This window comes from Leptidea sinapis, chromosome 17, assembly GCF_905404315.1.
Source record: "Leptidea sinapis chromosome 17, ilLepSina1.1, whole genome shotgun sequence".
In the NCBI taxonomy this organism is placed as follows: domain Eukaryota; kingdom Metazoa; phylum Arthropoda; class Insecta; order Lepidoptera; family Pieridae; genus Leptidea; species Leptidea sinapis.
In genome coordinates this window covers 9,117,832-9,140,080 of record NC_066281.1, presented here as the reverse complement: position 1 = coordinate 9,140,080, position 22,249 = coordinate 9,117,832, and positions in this window count along the sequence as shown.

Below are 22,249 nucleotides of genomic sequence, written 5' to 3'. Positions count from 1 at the left end.
ATTGTTAGAATATGTGATAAAGTTTTTCTTCCGAAATACATTCATTTTCATTTCACTTCGTAATATTATCTAGAGATTGCATTGAGAGGGTAACAAATAAGTTATCTATACTAATATTATAAAGCTGCAGTGTTTGTTGATTGTTTGAACGCGCTAATCTCTGGTACTACTGGTCCGATTTGAATGATTCTTTCAGTGTTGGGTACTCCATTTATCGAGGAAGGCTATAGGCAATTTTTTTTTTCAAAATTAGGGATCCGTAATAAAATTGCTATTTTGTAACACAAGGTGTAAAATCGAAAACCTATTTTGCGTGCGCTGCAAAAACTATTGACAATAGAACAAAATGATGTACAATATATATATAGGCAATATTTTATTACTTATAAAACTATTGCGTGAATTATACTTTATATGGCAAAACAACGTTTGCCGGGTCAGCTAGTTATTATCTAATATATAAAATTCTCATGTCGCGGTATTTGTAGTTAAACTCCTTCGAAACGGCTTGACCGATTCTCATGAAATTTTGAGTGCATATTTGGTAGGTCTGAGAATCGGACAACATCTATTTTTCATCCCCCTAAATGTTAGGGGTGGTCCACGCCAACTTTTTTTTATAATTTGACACTTATTTTTAAATTTGTTTGATTATGAGTCAGCATTAAAAAATACATACAACTTCAAATTTTCACCCATCGTAACAGTTACTTTTGTATCGCGATTTTAATATCGGCAATACAACGTTTGGTGGGTCAGCTAGTAATATATATATAAAATGGATATCATTCAAACAAGAAAAAAAAACATACTGACTTTTTCGTTAGCAACAGCTGTATGTCGAAAATAAAAGACCATATCTTTTATGGATTAGCCTTTTTGTGTGTTTTCTTAGCGATTCATCATATCATTTGTGACATTGATAGACACTTTGGAAATCAAACTGACGACCGCCGAACAGGTCTCGTAAGGTGTTTTAAATTCCTATACATCGATAAGATTTGTGTTTTGTTCATCAGAAAAAAATACAATTGTGTGGTTTTATGATACCACGATGTACTTTTATTCACATTTAAACATATTATTATAAGAATATAAAATCGAAAATATCTACACTTTTACTTATTCACATTTAAAAATATAATGAAAAAAAAAAACAATTGTTAATGTGGGGGGTTCGAACCCACAGTCTCTCTCAGGAATGAGAGCTTAAACCTTAGACCACAAACCAAATTTTTGATTAAACTACTTCGTAATGTATAGCTAGAATATTAAAAATTTCTCTATACTTTTGAATTGAAAAACAGATAGGTATGTAAAGTAAAGTATTCATTTATTCATATTTTATTTAAAAAATTAACTCGTATACAAAATTATTTTTTTTAAATTAAAACCTAATTAATCTTAATATGTATTTATAAGTATATAAATCCAGTGTCCTGATGTTTGTTTCCAGTGAACTCCTAAACTAATGAACGGATTTTGATCGGGATTACTTCATGGAGTGCAGTTTAATCCAACTTGAGAGATAGGATAGTTTTTATTTCAATTTGGGACCCATAATTATTTTTATTTCCAATATTTGTTTTTTATGGTAATATTTTCTATGAGAGAATTTATTGACGCACGTTTGAACACCTCTGCTGTGAAACAATTTCATTATAGCAACAGGGAGCATATTTTACGAAATAATTCTTGATTTTATGAAATATTATTGACAATTTCATAAAAAAACAGTATTTTAGTTATAACCCGATAGAATTACGTCTGTCGCTAGTATATTATATAAAAGTTTTTAAGAAATTTTCTAAACATTACTCTTGTCCAATTTTAAATACTTTTCAGTTTGTTGATCGTTCATCGTTTGATTAATTCACCCCAATTTCAAGTCACATACGACATTTTTTGTAAAATGCGTTATTAAAAGTGTATCACCCAAACAGAGCTCACATAAAGGTGGTCCCACACTTATTGTCGTGATTCATTGTGATAGTGTCAGAAAGCCGCAAGTTATACGTCACTCGGTGACGGATCACCCGATATACACCTTTGTAACCCTCACAGTGTGTCTAATATTTTAATACTATTACCGCAAAAGGTAAAAGACCCTTATATTGTGTAATGTACTTAAAATCTTTTTTTATGGGAATAACTGGTCCAATAATGTTTCTACATAATATGCTTCCTAGGGCACTAGATTTTTCAGATACACCAAAACTGAGTGTGCCTTACAGCCACCTACTCCCTCACCAAGTTCTGACCGATAATGTTTATATATATTTTTTTATTATAATAAGGGACGAGAACGTTTAGCTGATGGTAATTGATACGCCCTCCCCATTACAATGCAGTGCCGCTCAGGATTCTTGAAACACCCAAAAATTCTGAACGGCACTACAATTGCGCTCGTCACCTTGAGACATAAGATGTCAAGTCTCATTTCCCCAGTAATTTCATTAGCTACGGCGCCCTTCAGAAAGAAACACTCATTACTTATCTCTGCTTCACGGCAGAAATAGGCGCCGTTGTGGTACGCATAATCTACCCGGCATCCTGTGCAAAGGAGCCTACCACTGGTGCAAAGGAGCCTCCCACTGATTATAATATGGTTTTGGTTTATTTTGATAATTAATAATTAAAAAGTTTATTCGGTTCAAAAGTTTACAGAAATCTTATAACTAATAACAATATGGACATTACAGAACCAAAATAGTGTCTAGTCAGCATTATGTTGGGAATTTGACTTCTCAACGCTGGTGTTCTCTAGAATTTTGCATGGTCTTATAGCTAGTTTTAATAGCTTTCAGAGACATTCACATAAATCTAAAATCATCCTATTTATAAGCAATCTATTGCTACACGTAAAATAATATAAATTATTAGAAATAAATTTAAGGTGATAGGTAACTGAAGTAACAACTCCAAGTCAAAATAATGAATTTATGATGTGTTGATTTATCTTAATAATTGATTGGAAAACGAATACTAGGTGACTAATTAATTGCCTTAATCATAAATAGATATAACATAATAAATATATGATATAAAAACTTCCTAAATGAAAAAGCATATTTCATCGCTAGCTTAACAAAAAACAATGTCTGATAATAGATAAATAACTTACCAATAAAGTAGGGCTAAACGGATTCTAACAATACTTCAATCCGAACTAACCAACAATAGTGACTCGTAAACAATTTCGTACACAACAGCCAGTTTGTATTACATTACCCCTTTAAGTCTTTTGAAAAAACGACGGTACGAATAAACGCAGCAATGATGGTGATACAATGCTAAAATAACATTTAGTTCCAGTTTGAAAGATGGGGGAGTTGTTAGAATTATGAGTTGATTGGCCACTGGTGCCGCTCCGCAAGTCATGGCAGCACTACGTCGGCGGCAATCACAAATTAGAAACGGAAAGCTAGCAGCATTGTAATCTCAAGTGGAATCAGGAATCATCGAAATCATGATGTACGAACACCAGCGATAGGTGATTCTGATTGTTTGTCTGCAGACTGCATGCTCGATCGAAGGAGAAGATAATGTACCTGTTCGATGGTACGATCTTCAATCAAATATTACTTATACCACAGATAGCGGTTAAACATGGCGAGAAAAAATGGTATTTTCTTTGATTAAAGCGAGTGTTAGACATTTAAACAGAATGGTTTTTTTAGAAGGGCGTTGATGGCAAAGGCGGAAAGTAAGAGACTTAGAGAAAAGTCATGAAAGGAATCATGCCCTCAAAGTCAAAGTTTTTATTTGCATAAACATGTTAGATTGATGTTACATAAATATTATTAAGTACATGTTTGCCACATTTATGACGTGCAAATTTTAAATAAAATACATTTCTTACAATACAAAAAAAATCATTAGATACAATAATATAAATTTAACAAAAGATTAGTAGCAGTATTATATAGTATATAGTCAAGTTTTTAATTGAATTATAAGAATCCAAAAACTTATTTAGTTTTTTAAACATTCTTCAACTTTTGACAGAAATCAACCCAAAATAATTTTTCAAAAAAATTACATCCTGTATTATTTAACCAATGGATTCTATTGCTGATAAGGATTAAACCTTGCAAAAAATGTATTACAAAAAATTAAAGGAAATACCAAAAGCCTCTAAAATGTTTGGTACTAAGTAAGGCGAGACAGTGCTTTAGCAATCGGCAAATTTAGTACCACATGGAGTACTGTTCACTCTCCAGTACCAGCTTCTTCCATTTGACCGCATACAACGAAGAATAGCTCGAATCATCGACGATCAAGTCATCTCCAATCAAGCTGGATTCTTGAGTGCTCAGAGTAGCTCATCGGGTTGATACCACCAGCCAATATTCACCACTGAATATTACATCAAAATGAACATTCCACAACCGCACGTTTCCATGCACATACTTAAAAAAATATTACTCAAAAGTGAAAAACAAAATTTCTCTCCTTAAAAAACAGTCGAATTGAGTACCTAAAATATTCAATCATTTTGCCACCATTTTATATTGAAAATAGATTTTCTCCTTAAATCCAATTCCAGGTAATTTTCTTCCACGCATAACCAAGCTGTGGAATGAGATTCATTGTGTGGTGTTTCTGGAATGACATACAGACTTGAATGTCAAAAGTCTTCTCTTCTTTTTACATTTACAACCTTCGGATAAGGTTGAGCTTTAACGAGAAGAAGTAACTCATTGCCACTCTTTTAAATCGACATTTACAGATTTTCGTTTTACAAATAATTTCAATTACAATGTTACAATAATATGTAAAGTCATGCAACAAAAATACTCAAACGTCAAAAACACAAACACAAGTAAAAAGCATGAGAAATAGAGAGTAAAAAACAACTTTGTTTTTGTGAATCCTAAAAGAATTCATAAATTGAGTAACATACCTTTTGATCAGCCTAAATGGCCTTGCAAATAAACTTGGTATAACGTTATAACTGAGAATAAACCAAGAATAAGTACAAAGTTTTTTTTTATGAAAATAAGGGACGAGACGAGCAGTACGTTTAGTTGATGGTAATTGATACGCACTGCTCATTACAATGCAGTGCCGCTCAAGATTATTGAAAGATAGATGATTGTGGCTACTTATTTTTCGAATTCCAATTTTAAAATTCGCCCAGCGAAGCGGCGGGGAACGGCTAGTATGCTATATATATTAGGTAAACAATTGATCAACTTCGGATTTGGAGCCCCCGGATCCGTCGACGAAGGGCGACGTGTGACGTCACCCAACTTCTCCGTCAGATCACGGCCCACCTGTCCGATTAGCATCACCTATTTTTTATGGGTCACTGACTCGCATACCGCACACCAAATTGAAATCTATTTCGTTCCGCCACATCAAACAATCCAGCTGACGGTTCTTGTCTTTTTATTGCATTCTTACTCGGACAAAATCCTTTTTAATTTTGCTTGTAATATTTATTATTGATAGCCTTAGTTTAAGTATTGGTCTCTAAAGTGCGGCAACTATTACTACGCCCAAGTGGGCGTACTCGAGCCAGTCTAGAAACAACGTGTGACGTTGTTAAACTTTGCTAAAATTTTAAACTAAAATGTTGCGTAGTAAAACTTTGTAAAAATAATACTACTAGAAATAAGAAAGATACTGTTATCAGATATCATCAGTAAGTATTTTGTATTTTATTAATTTCAATTTTGAATAACACGAAGAGTATGTTACAATATTTGAAAGATGTTATTGAGTGTCAAGATGTCACAACAAGAAGACACAAGCATCTAATAGTTGCTGTAATAAAAAAAGTATTGTTCTTAGGTAGTGCGGTATCTAGTTGGAGCGTAGCGGAGACCAATCCTTAATCTAAGTTAATAGCATTACCTACTTAAAAGAGATGCTTCTGTGGCTCTATTATATATATATATCTAAACACCCAAAAAGATGAGAAAATAAGTATAGAATCATACTGTATTTACTATGTCGATTAGATTATGGGTACCACAACGTTAGACAAATTGTTAGTTAGTGTACTTCAAATTCACCAAAAATCAAAAAATTAAAAATTAAATTAACAAAAAAACAACCGATTTCAAAAACTCTATTCGAAAACAATAGATATAATGTGCACTCAAAAGTATAAAGATAATTGCGTATTTTTATACAATCTAATTAATTAATCTAATTCTAGTTACGATTATTGCTATTTTTGGGATCGCTGTCCTTCCGCCGCGACCCGCTCTCGCCTCTCGCCTCCTAACGACTCAAGCACATCTCACCTATAACTATGTAAATTTATTGAAGTAGGCGTTACTTTGCGGAAATCCATAATTATACAAATGATTTAAGAATTGATGAGTTCCGTTACTTTTTCATGGATACCGTAATCAGAACCTAAACAAACTCTCACCAAACTATTTTTGAAGTATATATTTACCAATAAAAAAAAAATTCACACACACGGGAAGTACCAATAAGTAAAAATATCAATATATTCATTTTTGAAGTCGGTTAATAAGAACTTTAATTTTACTATATTACTTTGTAAACATTCTTTTTGATGAAAAAAAGCCCGCTGAGTTTGTTCCGCCCATTCTTCTCAGGTCTGAGGCATTCATTTTGGAATGGGTGGTAGTTTTTGACTTTCAATAAGTGATGTCACATCCTATTTTGAATAAAAATATTTGAATTTGAATTTGAGTAGGCAAAAGTACCAAGAGACAAAATAGTCCAAGAGCTCAGGACAATTAGCTAGCAGGGCTTTGAGCGTCGTTAAAAATTAAACTATTATCATTCAATGCTCTAAAAATAACGAAACCTTCATCAAGTGATTGTCCATTAAATCAAAAAACAAATCAGAGTAATTGATTTGTGTACACAATAAGCAACAAAAGTGCTTCCTGAATATTAATTGAAATTAAAAGCATAGACAGTTACCAAACATCGTGCATCAAGCGCGGCCCTAGAGACTCCATTACTGGTAATAAAATGCCTATTATTATCGAGGGGCCAAAAGTCGATGCACGCGATGCAATTACTTGATTGGCGGTGATCTGGTTGAGACTGGTCGAGTCTTGATTGATGGCGAACATAATTAGAAATACTTCAGAGTGTGGCTTCATCAGGCTTATCTTAACGGTGAGCAGCACTTACCTCGCTGAATCAACAAACGCATTCAACTGGAAGAATGAACTCGAAACAATATCTTAATAAATTAGTCTGTGAATCACTCTGTTTAATCCAAATGTTTTGAGTTTTCTTGAGTGATAATTCCGCACAATACTGACTAGTCAACATTTTCTGAGGATGACTCGTGTAGAGGCGAAACACTACATTATACACTATATTACGTTTAGATTTATGATCCGATTTTTCGTGATTCGTTAGTTCGATGCGAAATGTATGCCATTTGGTCCCATAAAATTTGACATAGTTTGGCTCAGTAGTTTTCATTTTATGATTATTTTTGTTTACGTGGATGATGTTATTATAATCTATGTACTGTTTTTTAGGAGTTTTCATTTAGGTTGATTATTTAATATTATTATTAACCCGTTTGCCGATAAGTGGGTCTAAGTACCTGTCATTCATAACTAATAAACGTTCTTCACAATATTTCAGTGTCTGTGAGACATGGACATAACCCAAAATGGGGGATCTATATTGTTTAAGGTACCCGGAAATTTTCGTAGGCCTACATATATCTACTTAAAAAAATACTTTTTAATATATGACAATTAAATGCAACAAAATCTTATAGTTTCAGGTAAACTATAAGATTTCGTTCCTAATAATAATGACACTACACTGTTTAATATAATATGTATAATCTTAAATTTAAACAGAGTTTTTTTTATAGAAGTAGGCGTTATTCTGCGGAAATCTCATGACATCTCCTCAGCATGCTTCGAGTAGAGGCGAAACACGTGTCGAATTGTTTGGAGACGAATATTGGCGGAATTAACACTCAAGAAAACTCAAAACATTTGAATAATTATGGATTACCGCAAAATAACGCCTACTGCAATAAAAAAAAACACTGTTTAAATTATCGTTATTTAGTTTTTCTAGGAAAAACTTCTTTTGGCACGTTGCGGACTTTTGAGAGGTGATATATTATCCAAATGTTTTGAGCCTTTTTCAGTGTTAAGTCCACCAATATTCGTCTTCAAACAATTCGACACATGTTTCGCCTCTACACGAGGCATCCGCAGGAGATGTTGTCTCGCCAAACTCTGGCACGATACTGATCCTCAGGAGATTTAGACTAGCAAAACTCTGACACGAGACTGACGAGTCAACATCTCCTGAGGATGCCTGGTGTAGTGGTGAAAAACGTGTCGAATTGTTTTTCGGAATTGACACTCAAGAAAACTCAAAACATTTGGATAATTATGGATTAACGCAAAATAAAGCCCACTTCAATAGTAAAAACACTGTTTAAATTTTCGCTATTGAGTTTTTCTAGAGAAAACCTCTTTTGGCACGTTGCGGACTTTTGAAAGGTGAAAAATTATCCAAATTTTGTGAGCCTTTTTAAGTGTAAGCTCCGCTTAGATTCATCTTCAATCAATTTGACATTGTTTGTTTCGCCTCTACGCGAGGCATCCTCAGGAGATGTTGAATTGCTATTTTCTGGCACGAGACTAGGTGAAAAATTTTCAATAAAGTTTCGTTGACAGGTTATCATGAGTGGATATCTTAACTTTGTTTTATGATAATAAGGGAGAAGACGAGCAGGACAGTTCAGCTGATGGTAATTCATACGCCCTACCCATAACAATGCAGTGCCGCTCAGAATTCTTGAAAGACCCAAATATTTCGAGCGTCACTATAATTGCGCTCTTCACCTTGCGGCATAAGATGTTAAGTCTCATTTGCCCAGTAATATCACGCGCCGCTACGGCGCCCTTCAGACCGAAACACAGTAATGTTTACTAAATAGGCGCCAATAACTTACAATATAGCAGCGTCTAGACGAACAAAGTGTGCAAGAGAAAAGAACATCTCTAACGGAGATACAGCAAGAAAGAAAAGTCAATCGAATGATAATGATAAACGAATCTAGTGATGATGAGTTCAAGTCGTAAATAGTCAGCCACGCTTGAAATCAAAATTGATGGACATGGTCTGCCAGATCGTCTTTACGCTAGTATTTTAAATCTATGTCGTAGTGTTGGTAGGCGCCTCCCAAGATGGATCAAAGATCTGCAGTGTGATTCTCTAACAAACGTTTCAACGTTGCCAGCATCGATGCGGTCTGCGATGTAACATCGTACAGCAGTGTGATTCTCTAACAAAGGTTTCAACGTTGCCAGCATCGATGCGGTCTGCGATGTAACATCGTACAGATCGAGCAGGCCAGCAACTGTTGTAAATTTGTAATTCTGTAGTCACTTTAAGCTCATCGGCGATCTTACGGTCGAGACGGGCTCTACGATGTTGTCTCGGGCGAGCCAGTGATGTTATCTTATTTTTTTATAAACCGATAAAAAATACGATTACGAAATATGGCATTTAAAGTGGATTATAAATTAATTTCTAATTAAGTACTTTTACTATTTTTATACTAAGTTTAAGTAAGTTATGCAAAATACTTTAACAAATGTTCATTATTTAAAAAATTCTTGGACACTGGCAGAACCCATTGCCTTTGTCTTGCTTCATTAAAAAAAGTTGTTTATCGCCGCGCGAAATGTAAACTCAAGATTTGAAGTGGTTTAAAACTAATCACCAACACCCTTAGAAAAGTGCTTACTCCACAAAAAGTCCATGTTGAACCGAACTGCACAAAAATAAACCTAGCGGGACACTTAAAATTCCTATACAGCCATGGGGACTATAGTTCTTTAGAAATCAACCAATAGTGCGTGCTCTTCATGCATAATATACGTCGTTTAATCATGTTTTGTTTTAAAATACAAGTAAGTATTAATTAAAGCATTGCTAGTATGTTCCTTGATTGCGTACACACTTTTATTAGAGAGATAATATTCATTGTGTAAAACTATTTTTTCAATGCCTACATTATTCAATAAATTTCAGTGCCTCGCAATCTTGCCCCATCCACTGCTTAATTAGAAAAGTTGGTCGAATTTATGGAGTCAAAACCATGGATAGCCACCGGGCATGCTCGCACTGCCCGTGCTAGAGAACGCAGTCATCAAGCATGGATGGAAATCACCAACTTCTTAAATAATAGCAATGGAAATGGATGCATCAAAACATGGCAACAATGGCAAAAGGTCTGTAAATATTTATTTTCAAAGACACACATAATTTACTTTTAAGGAGAAGAAATGCTAGTATAATTTTTGTCACACAGTATTGGAAAGATAAAAAAAGGTGCCGTAAAGAGGAAATGTAGTAGCATTGCCATTGCTAGAAGAACAACAGGCGGTGGCATGGGTGAAACAGCAGTAGCAGAACTGACTCACCTAGAACAGAGAATTGTTTCTCATATGGGGGGAGAAAGTTTTGCTACAGGGCATTAAGATTTAGAATTGCCTGTTATCCATGTATGTATTTGCCTTAGTATACATTAATATTTAAATATGTACCTACTTTTAGTTTATTTATATATTTATTTACTGTTTTAGGAAGCTGAAAGTATTGTTCATAATCAAACACTTTGTAGTGGACAATCACAAAGCATACTGCTACAACAGGTAGGTAACTTATTTATATTTAATTATTTAAGATAGTCTTACATTTTAATTAAAATAAGTACAAACATGGAAAATTATTTAAAATGTTTTTTTATTTTATTTCAGATTAACATAAATGATGACACTTATCCACAACTTGAAACTTATTTGGCATCTGAGGTGAGTATATTATTGAAATAAACCAGAGATAGCCTTGTTAGTAGGTTTTCATTGATGTACACATTTTAGTCTTTAAGTAAACTGCTTTAATGGTGAAGGAAAACATTGTGAGGAAACCTGCATGTTGGGAAGTTCTCCATTATGTTGGACAGTATTTTGGCCAGCAAGGTGGAGTATGGTCTCAACCCTTTCAATTTAGATTGCAAAGCAATGCTCAAGGGTTAGTGGTGATGAATAATTATTATCATTGAAATATAAAATATACAGAATTTTGTTAATTAAACATGGAGTTAATGTAATTTAAACTATTTCAGAATCTCTTTACTGTAGCTGTTGCAGGCGAGGAATTCACAAGAGAAATTTCTACTGATACTTCTCAAGCAGAAGAAATTTGTCAAACTCCTAGATCTCCTGCAGTAGAGGAGCAGGTACAGTTAAACATTGTTTAATTATTGACAGCATTATATCAATGCCAAAAGCTCATGTGAATCATCAGTTCTTATAGGAAAATATATTATGGTAATATTATTTACTATCTTTATTCAAAAATACTATCTATACTACTAACCCAAAAAAGGAGTGTTTTCAGAGTTTATGTATGTATGTATGTCAAGTAAATAATATGCATTTTTTTGTTCCACTGTAACTTTTAAATGCCTAAACAGATTAGGATCTATGTAGCATTTTTAGAACTCTTACAATATCTTTTTCTTTTTTAATTCAATGTGGCACAGTAGCTGTTTTATTTTTTAAATTGCTACTCGGTCTTCTTAAGAGGTGCCGCCAACAAGTACAGTACACATTCAAGACATGTAAGTGATAGCACCCATATGTCACGTAAGCAATATTTTTTAATTTAGATAGGTACACAGGTACTTTTTGCAATTCTATGAACCTAGTTATAATACCAAAAATGTGGTCAGCTGGTGAGAGTGAACGTCGGCGATGGGCGCACAGTTCCCCGAGAAGGCGATCGAGACGTGGTGGCAGTACGCCAGCGACACGACGCCGACTCCTGCAAAGATCTCCTCCGTCACAACGTCGCTCTAAAATGGCTAGTTTGACCGAAAGGTTTATAGCTATTGAAGAGCGACGTGTTGAAACAGAGGCACGTATCGCTCGCTCGCAGGAAATGTACGCCCAGGCTCAGCAGAGGACTAGTGAGAGTGTAGCTCAGCTGGCACAAGCTTGGTCTGCACATGCTCAAGCCCTCAATAGTTTTGTTGAAGCTCTAACAAATAGAGATAAGAGTTAGATTTTTTTTATGAAAATAAGGGACAAGCCCAGCCCATTACAATGCAGTGCCGCTCAGGATTCTTGAAAAACCCCAAAAATTCTGAATGGCACTACAACTGCGCTCGTCACCTTGATACATAAGATGTTAAGTTGTTTGTTCAAATAAATACCTTTTTATTCATGTACATAAATGTTGGTGCACATAAAAATGTAAATTATTTTATAAATATATTATTATTTTATTACCCATGTGTTTTATTCAGTTTAGTGTAGTGTAGTTTATTTGTATTTACATAAAGTCTACTAAATCTGCAAGGTAAATATGTAATTAGGCCATCTTTGGTTTGGTAGGTCCAGTAAATTCTTTTTGTGAAAAAATGTAATTAATTTAATGAAAGCATTTCGTAATTTATAGGTTCAGTTATATCAACATATCATTGTACATAAACCAGTGATTACCTGGACGTCATACGAATTGCTTTAATTTTGAGATTATATTACATTATATCAAATAACATCAAAACCCGGGTTTTGATTTCAAAAATGATAATTTGATGCAATTCTAGGCTGCGGTTCATACATTTTAGAGCGATCTCCTTTAGCGATGTCAAGGTGTGAAAACGAGTCAAATAGACATTTTTGTATTAATAATATTAGTTATATTATAACATCGCTGACCCGACAGACGCTGTTCAGTCAATAGAACAAAAAATGATGTAAGTATTCGGGAATAATGCAGTCTAAAGCCATCGGAAATGTTTAATAAAAGTTTATGATTTAAAATAAAACAAAAACGTATTTCAGTACTGAAGAAGAAGGAAAGAACACGTTCACAGCTGGACAAAGGCCTATATTGCTTTTTTCTGAATGCTTTTATGAGGTAGTAATTAAATGAAAAAGGTTAATTTTGTATTTGTGTAAACAGCTTTAAATTAAGTAACACTTTAATAACCAATTTTTTAAATCATTAAAATAGATAAAGTATGTTATCCTTAAAGGCATCGCGAATGCCCCCTGGTTAATACAAACCTGGGTAAATCTCCAATCGAGGGAATGGGAAGAGAATATAATGAGTACCTAAATAAAATGCCAGGCTTGTACATTGGTGCAGATGGGTTTACAATATTTATAAATAAATGTACTAAAATTTATAAGAAGTAAATACTGTTGTTTTGTATTGGACTTAATTTTAATTTTAACACGATATTTAGATAGTTCAAGTTGTATAATATGGTGGGGAAGGTAACAGATAATGAAAGGTGTGTAACAATGTAAGTTATCTGTACACTTAGATATATATTTTTTTATGTAATTTATGTATTAGTGTGCGATTGTTGGGTTTCCGAATAAATTAATATTAAATAAATACTACAAGAAATAAGATAAGAACACTGGGATCACATATCTCAGTAAGTTATTGTTTAAATTAAATTTATTATTAAAACAAAACAAATCTTATAACTATATTTACAATACTATGACTACATAAAATTAAAACTATCATTACGTGGGAGCGTACCAAGAATACTGGCAGTATTACCGCGTTGGATATCTAGGCTGATCCGTTGACCGAAATAGCTGCCAGCGCTTGGATTTCCAAATAAGTATTTTGTATTTTATTAATGTCAGTGTGTCAGTGTACAATAACACGAAGTGCATGTTAAAAACATTAAAGATGCCATTGAGTGTCCACACAAGCATCTAATAGTTGCTTGCTTTTTAAGTCTATCTCTGGAAGACGTAGTGTTGGTAGGCCCCCCAAGATGTACCGACGATCAGGACAAGATCGCCGGAATACGTTGGATGAGGGCAGCGCAGGACCAATCGTTGTAGACATAATATGTCCACTGTATCTAAACTGAATAAATGACTTACATTGTTGCTAATGGACGAAAAATATTTTAAGCAACTGGAGTAAATGGTCTAACTTATGGCATGTTCCATATTTCTGCGTTGTTTTTATATTCAAATTAAAATATTTTTATTCAAAATATAAAATCACTCGTTGAAAGTCAAAAACTGTTAGTTTTTCCATGCCTCAGACCTGAGAAGAACGGGCGCAACAAACTCAGCGGGCTTCTTTATTTATACAAATTTCTTTAATTTTACTAAAAACAGGCAGCACTGAAATAGGTCTGAAATTAGCAGGGTCAAAAGAACTGCCCGATTTAAACAAAGGTATAACTTTGCTGTATTTCATGAGGTCAGGGAACACACCCTCATCTATGCATTCATTAAATATTATTGCTAATTCAGGTGCTATAATGTCAAGTATGTATTTAACAATATTAGTCGAATGGCCCCATAGGTCTTTTGTATTTTTTAGGTTAATTAATTTGAAGATTTTTATTATATCGCTACCTGTGATATACTTAAATTTCAAATCAGTAGAAGATACTGGTACGTGTAATTTAAGCATATCATATGCTGCTTTTGGCGAAGAGTATGTAAAGTGATAATGTACTCTGTATATTAATACAGAGTACATTATCACTTTAAATCGTTCTTGCCCAGCTTTGCAAATGATATAAACCATCAGGCAAAGAATGGGTGTTCGATAGCAGCCGACAACTCGCAGATTTATGAGCACAACGCAGATATCGGCTATTTTCGGACAATATTGATATTTTCAACTCGTGCCACGAGCCAATGCGTTAAAGTACTTTACAAAGTGAAATAAACTGAACTAATAGCATTCAGCTTCAATGGATATACTTTTATTATTAAAATTTCTTTATTAAAGCTGTAGGAATGTTATTTATTATTTATTCACCTTTTGACACAGTCCTGTCACTGTCACTGATCACTATCGTGTCTTGTTTTCTTTAAAAGGCATAAAAGGCATTTATTTTCTAAAAGTTGATTTCTTTTTGATGTCATTTCTAATATACTAGATACTACTACCGCTTCGGAAACAAATGGCGCTCTGAGCGAGAAGAAGCAAGAAACTCTCCCAGCATTATTTTTTTAATATTATTTAATATATACATTAATCTTATATTGAGGATTGGTCGAAGTGAATGTGACCACGTACCGGAAGACGCAGTGCTGATATACCCCCCACAAGATGGACCAACGATCTGGTCAAGAGCGCCGAAATACGTTGGATGAGGGCAGCCCAGGACCGATCTTCGTGGAAATCTTTGGGGGAGGCTTTTGTTCAGCAGTGGACGTCTTCCGGCTGATGATAATGATGATGATGAAGGATTGGTCTCCGCTGCACTCCAACTAGATACCGCAGGCGTAGTCGCAAAATGCGGTAACTAATACTAAGCCCAAGTGGACGTACTCGATCAATGTGTGTCCCAGTCACGAACAATGTGTGACGTTGATGTTCTATTAAACTTTGCTAATAATTTAAATTAAAATTGGTTGCGTAGTAAAACTTTGTTAAAAGTGCAAGAAATAAAAAAGACACTGGGATCACATATCATCAGTAAGTATTTTGTATTTTATTAATATCAATGTAAAATAACACGAAGCGTATCTTACAAATTTTGAAAAATGCTATTGAGTGTCAAGATGTCAAACACACAAGCATCTAATAGTTGCCGTAATACTTATTTATTTATGAAATTCTGCCAACAAGGTATACACTAATATAAACACAGTATAATACAAAAACAATAACATTCATATGGTAAGCGATGCCTCAATTATAGACGAAAATGACATGCTATTCAATTAAATTAAGCCAAAAAATAAAATAAGAACTATAATATATTATATATCTACGAATACAATGTTAATATAAATTTACACAAAATATTATCGAAAAATAACGATTGAGGTCATCCCTCCTTTGAAAGAACCGTTGATTTTGATTTGATTTGATTTGAAATAACGTTATGTAGTACTTTAAAGAGGAACATACTGTCGTACATACATAAAAGCTATAATTCAAAGAATTTGCAAAAGTAATAGAAATTTATAATTAAAACTCGTGTCTTATAAAGAGTAAACGATCTTATGCAGATTTAAGCTTGAGTTGTGGAAATTGCAGCGACTTGAGATTACGGAGATTTTCTTAGAGTTGTCGTATGGTCTATAGCGGGTTCCGGGATGCACTGCTCCGAGTCGTCCGAATTCCCGAGCCACAGCTCTGCTAAAGGCCCGCAAGTAATCAACCTATTAATAAAGGGCTCAAATGTAATACGACTAATTAAAATGTCGCCCATCTTAAGACGTTCCCAGTTTTTGGGATCGTTCCAGCCGGATTAGGATAACCTCGCAACAAATTTATTTTGGCGATACAATTATTTTTACATGTACATGAGGATTTCAATTTTGGTCGGGTTAAATTATTGTTTAATGTTGAATTTACAGGAAATAAGAAAGCTGATCTTACGATCGCTGTTACCAAAAAGCATTCATTTTCGTTTGTTTGTAAGAACAAACTGAATTGGGTATTATTTTTTGTGGTTTTTATTTCGTCATTAACCAATGGTAAGTTTTTGGGGCAGCCTGACATTCCTAAAATGTTACCACATAATTTTTTTAATAATAATAAGGGTAGAGACGAGCAGGACGTCCAGCTGATGGTAATTGATACGGCCTTCGATTACAATGCAGCGCCGCTCAGGATTCTTGAAATTCCCAAAAATCCTAAGCGGCACTACAACTGCGCTCGTCACCTTGAAACATAAGATGTCAAGGTGACGAGTCCGGGCCTGCAACGTGTACGGCGAACGAACTGACGATTACATAATACCTCGCTTGCTAAATGAGCTGCCCTTCATTGAGCGCAAAACTTAAATACTAAAAACATGAAATATATAGTAAAGGATTATCTATTAAATTATAGCAACTAAGAGAATTTGAACCTGCTAAGTCATATTTATAAGTTATATTTATTCGTTTTTAAGTCTTTTAAAATATTTTCACTGTGTTCATTTAATTTATAGCATAAGTTGTGAGTTGTGACGTATTAATAAGTGTTATTAGCATTAGTTGTTAACCTTTGTGGTTTTTTTAGATCCTAATTTGACCTAGTTTTATATCGGTATATGTAATATGATAAATAAATAAAAAAAAAAATTCAGTAATTTCACTAGCCGCGGCGCCCTTCGGACTGAAACACACATTATTGCTTCACGACAGAAATAGGCGCCGTTGTGGTACCCATAATCTAGCCGGCATCCTGTGCATGGAAGCCTAGTGAATGCCCAGCAGTGTGATTCTCTAAGTTAAAATAATATTAACATCGGTTGCACATCGGATGTATCCTCAGATGTAGTACATATGTTATTCTATTAGTTACATTCGACCCGCCTTTGCGACACTAGCGCTTCACGAGCGAGTGTGACGGATGTTGGAAACATCTTTTTGACATTTATGTATGGAGTTTGCTATTCTAATTGCTCGCCTTCGACTACATCGTACGCCCTCGCCTTCGATTTTATGTGTCAAACATAAAAGCGTCTCCTTTGTAGCTTTTTCCTACGATGTACCATCGATGTACGCGTAAAGTTTTTACAGAAAGTTGTACAGAAAAGTTCGCGATGCCTTTTAGGATAACATACTATATCTATTTTAATGTTTTAAAAAATTGGTTATTAAAGTGTTACTTAATTTAAAGCTATTACATAAACTTTTATTAAACATTTCCGATGGCTTTAGACTGCATTATTCCCGAATACTTACTTCATTTTTTGTTCTATTGACTGAACAGCGTCTGTCGGGTCAGCGATGTTATAATATAACTAATATTATTAATACAAAAATGTCTATTTGACTCGTTTTCACACCTTGACATCGCTAAAGGAGATCGCTCTAAAATATATGAACCGCAGCCTAGAATTGCATCAAATTATCATTTTTGAAATCAAAACCCGGGTTTTGATGTTATTTGATACAATGTAATATAATCTCAAAATTAAAGCAATTCGTATGACGTCCAGGTAATCACTGGTTTATGTACAATGATATGTTGATATAACTGAACCTATAAATTACGAAATGCTTTCATTAAATTAATTTCATTTTATCACAAAAAGAATTTACTGGACCTACCAAACCAAAGATGGCCTAATTACATATTTACCTTGCAGATTTGCAGATTTAGTAGACTTTATGTAAATACAAATAAACTACACTACACTAAACTGAATAAAACACATGGGTAATAAAATAATAATATATTTATAAAATAATTTACATTTTTATGTGCACCAACATTTATATACATGAATAAAAAGGTATTTATTTGAACAAACAAGTTAACATCTTACGTATCAAGGTGACGAGCGCAGTTGTAGTGCCATTCAGAATTTTTGGGGTTTTTCAAGAATCCTGAGCGGCACTGCATTGTAATGGGCTGGACTTGTCCCTTATTTTCATAAAAAAAATCTAACTCTTATCTCTATTTGTTAGAGCTTCAACAAAACTATTGAGGGTTTGAGCATGTGCAGACCAAGCTTGTGCCAGCTGAGCTACACTGTCACTAGTCCTCTGCTGAGCCTGGGCGTACATTTCCTGCGAGCGAGCGATACGTGCCTCTGTTTCAACACGTCGCTCTTCAATAGCTATAAACCTTTCGGTCAAACTAGCCATTTCAGAGCGACGTTGTGACGGAGGAGATCTTTGCAGGAGTCGGCGTCGTGCCGCTGGCGTACTGCCACCACGTCTCGATCGCCTTCTCGGGGAACTGTGCGCCCATCGCCGACGTTCACTCTCACCAGCTGACCACATTTTTTGGTATTATAACTAGGTTCATAGAATTGCAAAAAGTACCTGTGTACCTATCTAAATTAAAAAATATTGCTTACGTGACATATGGGTGCTATCACTTACAAGTCTTGAATGTGATACCGTACTTGTTGGCGGCACCTCTTAAGAAGACCGAGTAGCAATTTAAAAAATAAAACAACTACTGTGCCACATTGAATTAAAAAAGAAAAAGATATTGTAAGAGTTCTAAAAATGCTACATAGATCCTAATCTGTTCAGGCATTTAAAAGTTACAGTGGAACAAAGAAATGCATTTTATTTACTTTACATACAAACATACATAAACTCTGGAAACACTCCTTTTTGGGGTTGCATAAAATAATTACATTTAGTAGTTAGATAGTATTTTTGAATAAGGATAGTAAATAATATTACCATAATATATTTTCCTATACGAACTGATGATTCACATGAGCTTTTGGCATTGATATAAGGCTGTCAATAATTAAACAATGTTTAACTGTACCTGCTCTTCTACTGCAGGAGACCTAGGAGTTTGACAAATTTCTTCTGCTTGAGAAGTATCAGTAGAAATTTCTCTTGTGAATTCCTCGCCTGCAACAGCTACAGTAAAGAGATTCTGAAATAGTTTAAATTACATTAACTCTATGTTTAATTAACAAAATTCTGTTTATTTTATATTTCAATGATAATAATTATTCTTCACCATTAACCCATTAACATTGCTTTGCAATCTAAATTGAAAGGGTTGAGACCATACTCCACCTTGCTGGCCAAAATACTGTCCAACATAATGGAGAACTCCCCAACATGCAGGTTTCCTCACAATGTTTTTTTTCACCATTAAAGCAGTTTACTTAAAGACTAAAATGTGTACATCAATGAAAACTTACTAACAAGGCTATCTCTGGTTTATTTCAATAATATACTCACCTCAGATGCTAAATAAGTTTTAAGTAGTGGTAAAGTGTCATCGTTTATGTTAATCTGAAATAAAATAAAAAAGCATTTTAAATAATTTTCCATGTTTGTACTTATTTTAATTAAAATGTAAGACTATCTTAAATAATTAAATATAAATAAGTTACCTACCTGTTGTAGCAGTATGCTTTGTGATTGTCCACTACAAAGTGTTTGATTATGAACAATACTTTCAGCTTCCTAAAACAGTAAATAAATATATAAATAAACTAAAAGTAGGTACATAATTAAATATTAGGCTATACTAAGGCAAATACATACATGGATAACAGGCAATTCTAAATCTTAATGCCCTGTAGCAAAACTTTCTCCTCCAGTATGAGAAACAATTCTCTGTTCTAGGTGAGTCAGTTCTGCTACTGCTGTTTCATCCATGCCACCGCCTGTTGTTCTTCTAGCAATGGCAATGCTACTACATTTCCTCTTTACGGCACCTTTTTTATCTTTCCAATTCTGTGTGACAAAAATTATACTAGCATTTATTCTCCTTAAAAGTAAATTATGTGTGTCTTTGAAAATAAATATTTACAGACCTTTTGCCATTGTTGCCATGTTTTGATGCATCCATTTCCATTGCTATTATTCAAGAAGTTGGTGATTTCCATCCATGCTTGATGACTGCGTTCTCTAGCACGGGCAGTGCGAGCATGCCCGGTGGCTATCCATGGTTTTGACTCCATAAATTCGACCAACTTTTCTAATTAAGCAGTGGATGGGGCAAGATTGCGAGGCACTGAAATTTATTGAATAATGTAGGCATTGAAAAAATAGTTTTACACAATGAATATTATCTCTCTAATAAAAGTGTGTACGCAATCAAGGAACATACTAGCAATGCTTTAATTAATACTTACTTGTATTTTAAAACAAAACATGATTAAACGACATATATTATGGATGAAGAGCACGCACTATTTGGTTGATTTCTAAAGAACTATAGTCCCCATGGCTGTATAGGAATTTTTAAGTGTCCCGCTAGGTTTATTTTTGTGCAGTTCGGTTCAACATGGACTTTTTGTGGAGTAAGCACTTTTCTAAGGGTGTTGGTGATTAGTTTTAAACCACTTCAAATCTTGAGTTTACATTTCGCGCGGCGATAAACAACTTTTTTTAATGAAGCAAGACAAAGGCAATGGGTTCTGCCAGTGTCCAAGAATTTTTTAAATAATGAACATTTGTTAAAGTATTTTGCATAACTTACTTAAACTTAGTATCAAAATAGTAAAAGTACTTAATTAGAAATTAATTTATAATCCACTTTAAATGCCATATTTCGTAATCGTATTTTTTATCGGTTTATAAAAAAATAAGATAACATCACTGGCTCGCCCGAGACAACATCGTAGAGCCCGTCTCGACCATAAGATCGCCGATGAGCTTAAAGTGACCACAGAATTACAAATTTACAACAGTTGCTGGCCTGCTCGATCTGTATGATGTTACATCGCAGACCGCATCGATGCTGGCAACGTTGAAACGTTTGTTAGAGAATCACACTGCTGTACGATGTTACATCGCAGACCGCATCGATGCTGGCAACGTTGAAACGTTTGTTAGAGAATCACACTGCTGCACGATGTTACATCGCAGACCGCATCGATGCTGGCAACGTTGAAACGTTTGTTAGAGAATCACACTGCTGTACGATGTTACATCGCAGACCGCATCGATGCTGGCAACGTTGAAACGTTTGTTAGAGAATCACACTGCTGTACGATATTACATCGCAGACCACATCGATGCTGGCAACGTTGAAACGTCTGTTAGAGAATCACACTGCTGTACGATGTTACATCGCAGACCGCATCGATGCTGGCAACGTTGAAACGTTTGTTAGAGAATCACACTGCTGCACGATGTTACATCGCAGACCGCATCGATGCTGGTAACGTTGAAACGTTTGTTAGAGAATCACACTGCTGTACGATGTTACATCGCAGACCGCATCGATGCTGGCAACGTTGAAACGTTTGTTAGAGAATCACACTGCTGTACGATGTTACATCGCAGACCGCATCGATGCTGGCAACGTTGAAACGTTTGTTAGAGAATCACACTGCTGCACGATGTTACATCGCAGACCGCATCGATGCTGGTAACGTTGAAACGTTTGTTAGAGAATCACACTGCTGTACGATGTTACATCGCAGACCGCATCGATGCTGGCAACGTTGAAACGTTTGTTAGAGAATCACACTGCTGTACGATGTTACATCGCAGACCGCATCGATGCTGGCAACGTTGAAACGTTTGTTAGAGAATCACACTGCTGTACGATGTTACATCGCAGACCGCATCGATGCTGGCAACGTTGAAACGTTTGTTAGAGAATCACACTGTTGAGTCGCCACCCTTGGGCCTGGGACTTACCTATTCTTTATATGCCGCGTGGAAGCACAGGGCATATTATTAGGTATCAATAAATGATAATAAACCTTCATAGTTAGTACATGTTTAAAAAATATGTAGTAGAAGTTACAATTACATAATAGTAGGTATATTGTGCAACTCGTGCGACAAGTTGTCGTTTGCCCTTA